This window comes from Nanorana parkeri, unplaced genomic scaffold (assembly GCF_000935625.1).
Source record: "Nanorana parkeri isolate BGI_ZX_2015 unplaced genomic scaffold, ASM93562v1 scaffold1505, whole genome shotgun sequence".
NCBI classification, from domain to species: domain Eukaryota; kingdom Metazoa; phylum Chordata; class Amphibia; order Anura; family Dicroglossidae; genus Nanorana; species Nanorana parkeri.
The window spans coordinates 203,409-207,704 of NW_017307773.1; positions in this window are offsets into that span (position 1 = coordinate 203,409).

Here is a 4,296-nt window from a genome sequence, read left to right on the forward strand (position 1 = left end):
GGGGGAAGAGCTGCCAGAGAATGTAGTGTTGACAGTGGGGGGAGAGCCATACAGAGAGCAGTATGGACACAGGAGTGAAGAGAGTGCAGTGATGTGGACACAGTGAATGGTGCAGACATGGACTCTGAGGAGAGAAGAATGTTTCCATTGGGTTTTTGGGTTGTGTGTAATGATAATCTGTTGGAATGTCATGTCATGGGACCTGCTCCCTGCACTAAGCACTCACAGGAAACAGGATGTAGCCTCACACGGGGACAGAGTCCTCCAATGAAAAGAGGAAGTTGCAATTGCTATTGATAATACATAGGATGACATTAAATATCATCATCAGTACAATTCAGTGGACGATGGGGAAGGATTCAGACAATGGCAGATAGCGGACAATGCTTTGCAAGAGTTTCCAGGAAAGTTGTGATCGCGGTCCGCTAACTCTCATCAGTCACACAATACTGGACAGGAACAATATCACCGCTCGCTCCGTCCAATTAGTTCCTATAATATTTTCTGCCCTGTGATTCCAGTCCAGACTTATAATAAATTAATTTTAGTGGTAAAAAGAAACAAAGGTAATTATTTTGAACACGCAGTTTTCCGGAATTTCCTCAGAATGACATAACGGGGATTATTGTGGTACAAACACTTTCAGACCCGGGGCGGTCCATGGGCTCGCTGTGATAGGGGAAGGTGGGTTCCATGCAGCTTGTTCTGCGGATTATCCCCCCTCCTCGCACTCCACTCGCAGGGACTCCAAGGAAACCATTTGTAGACCTTGCTGGCCGACCCCACATTGTTTGGGGATTAGTTTGCTTTCTTGTCACCACCTGTTGAGACCAGGAACACCGCGTCCACCCAAATGTTCTGTTCTCCTTCTCTGACTTCTCCAGCGGCCACTATTACTGGAATGTCTCCGTTCTAAAGTGAAAAAGGTGAATTTTATTTCTGTTCTCTCTGATTCTGCTGTTCTTCCATCACATAAAGTTTTGTATAAAGTAGGGCATGGGTATGATCACAATCGTGTTTTTTTTTAGTTTGCTGTTTGTGTCCCACTGGAGACCATTCCCATTACTTCCTGTCTTATAGACCCAGCAGGAAGTAGGGGGAGGTCTCTTTAAAGGGAGGTTCCCTTCACTTCCTGTCTTATAGACCCAGCAGGAAGTAGGGGGAGGTCTCTTTAAAGGGAGGTTCCCTTCACTTCCTGTCTTATAGACCCAGCAGGAAGTAGGGGGAGGTCTCTTTAAAGGGAGGTTCCCTTCACTTCCTGTCTTATAGACACAGCGGAAAGTAGGGTGAGGTCTCTTTAAAGGGAGCGGATATTCCCTATTAGTTATCGCTGGAACAGGCGTCCCCATTGAAAGATTTTCACTCTGTTCCAGTTCTATAATTTCTCTCTCTCACATCCATCACTAGAGCAAATATTGAGAGTGAATCCCCCCAGTTGGGCACAGACAGCAATGAAAACTCAAACGGGGGGTCTTACACACCCCTTATCTATCCTAACTAAAAACAAAACTCTTTAAATACACTTTCAATTTCAATCAAAACTTTCCATATGTTATGTCATTTATCTAGGTCAGGGGTTGGCATCCTTGACACTCCAGCTGTGATAAAACTACAAATCCCATCATGCATCTGTCTATGGAAGTCATTCCTGTGGCCGTCAGAGTCTTGCAATGCCTCATGGGACTTGTAGTTCGACAACAGTTAGAGTGCCGAGGTTGCCTACCCCATAATCTAGGCCATGGTATGGTTAGTAGTTAGTCACAGTGAATTGGCCTTGTTCTGTAATGGTGACGATGTTTCATAGCATATCTGAGCCACTTCTTCAGTTGAGAGCAGACTAAAGAAGTGACTTGGATAAGCTACAATCCATCTTCAACATTGCAGAAGGAGTCTAGTTGAATGTGGACAACTATTTCTAGCTTTCCTTACGTTACATATATTTAAAATGAAACAGACCTCCAGGCAGCTCACAAAATCACTCAAGGTGCTGGCTGCACTATCTGATATACAACCACTAGAGGGCGCACTAAGACATCGGCATATGAAACAGAATCAACCACCACACAACAAAATCTCAAAAACCCATTAACAATAGTTCAAAATGAAACATTTGAAACTTTAAAGGGACACTCCATATATAACATTATAGAAGCATTAAACCCTCTGACAGTCCTGTCATCTCAGCTTCCCTGAACTTCCTGTCCAGTGCAAGATCACAAGAGACAGCACAATCTCCAGCAACTGTTTATCTACTAGCTTGTAGAGGGATGGAGGGAGGAGAGGGGAGTGTCTTGCCTTGCTCTACCTGTGTGCTTGTAGAGACACACGCAGCTTACTAGCACACACAAGGGGGGCTCCATAGGACCCTGCAAGGGAAAGGAGCCACCCTAAAACAGGATAGGAGGACCAGGGCTCAGGTACCAGATCATTCTGCAGGAAACTAAAACTTTTAAACATCAAGAAGCAGCATCCATTGTAAGTGATTTCATCAGCATTTGGAATAGTTTATAAACCTTTTGCCTTGAAGATCACTGTGGATGTACATGACCCTGTTTTTAAGAACACACCACAACACACAAAAGTCTTTCAAAGTTGCAACAGCTTTGATTCAATGCAAACCCTTCCTCGAGCAGATACACATCACAACTAGGAAACACGTCTGTGATATATGTTTTATTTCTTTTAAATACATTGTTTGACATGCTGCAACCATTGGACCTCTTTGCTATCTTTGCTATACACTGAGTGGCCACATTATTATGACCACCTGACGTTTGTAGGCAAATTAGCTATAATTTCGCGCTGAAGTTGCTAGAGGGCCAGACCATTATAAATAGGGAAGTCGGTTGTTTACCACGACAGTAGAAGTGATTTGTTTCTGAAGATACGGGGAAACAACGCGATTTAACAGCCTTGGAACGGGGGATGATTGTTGGCGCTCGGAGCCATGGAGCGAGTATCAGCAAAACAGCAGAATTCGTAAATGTTCAAGAGCAGCTGTTGTTAAAGTGTTTAAAGACCGGACTGTCAGCCGAAAATCTGGGTCTGAACGTGCGAATTGTGGCCGTCAGCGACTAGTCCATGTTAGGGCAGAACGGAGAGTGGCAAGACTGGTACAAGACAACAGAAGGGCAACAGTGCCGTGTCAGATTCCTCGCATCACCTTTCACCATCTTGTGGAGTCACGAGGCGGCCCAACAAAGTCATCTCATGGAGTCATCTCGTGGCCCAACGAAGTACTGATGGGGTGGTCATAATAATCTGGCCACTCAGTGTATATTGTGGTTATTTGGGATATATATATATTTTCTTTATCGGTGGTACAGGTGGAGGACTTGGCTGCATCTCTCCCGGGACTTGGAGGACTTGGCTGCATCTCTCCCGGGACTTGGAGGACTTGGCTGCTTCTCTCCCGGGACTTGGAGGACTTGGCTGCATCTCTCCGAATGGTTTTTCCCGGGATGGACGGTCTTCTCCAGTTCTTCACACCGGTTCCAATTTTTGCACAAATTTGTGCCGTTTAAAAAGAATCTTCCCCTGTGGTTCTGTATATACATTTTAGGTGCTCCCACAAGGTCTCCAGGTGACACGCAGCCTCTGACAGGTAAACAATGCCGAGCTCTTTGATGTAGTTAATCATTTCCGCCGGCTGGTCAGCTCAGTCTCTCTCCCATCCCCCCTGGCTCCAGTGGATGGAGACTCCTTGGCCAGACAGGTAACAGCCCAATATTTCTCTGGATTTGCAGATTTGTGTCTGTGGTCTGTCTTCTCGGTGCAGCTGGTAGACTTTGTTGGGTAAGATTAGCAGAATTTGTGGTACTTTTGTTGAATCCTTAAAATACCTTCTGTCCTCATGGGTGCAGAGTGGCAGCAATGAATGTTTGTGCATTAACAGATCGTTGATTTATCAGAAAGTACTTAAAGTGTATCTAAGCCCAAAAACCAAAATGGCAGCTGACCAGACCTCAGATTTGGTTGCTGCATTCGTTTTTTTCTTCTGGCATTTCCCCCCCTTTTATTTTCACCTAGTGATCCTGCCAGTAATGCACTTCTTGTCCTAGGCTGACAACACTCACTAACCGTTCTGTATCTATAGAGGAGCACCATTGTCTCTTTTTTGTAAGATAGGGGGAGGTGTTGTATAGTCCACAGAGATACCTGGGAACAGTGTAACCGATAAGAGTGCAGCACAGACAGAGAGCACAGGAAGTTATCCGCTCTCTGCCCTGTTTCAGTTTATTCCCCCATCTCTCTCATGGCACATCACCCTATTTTAGTGCCCCCCCCCACCCCCTC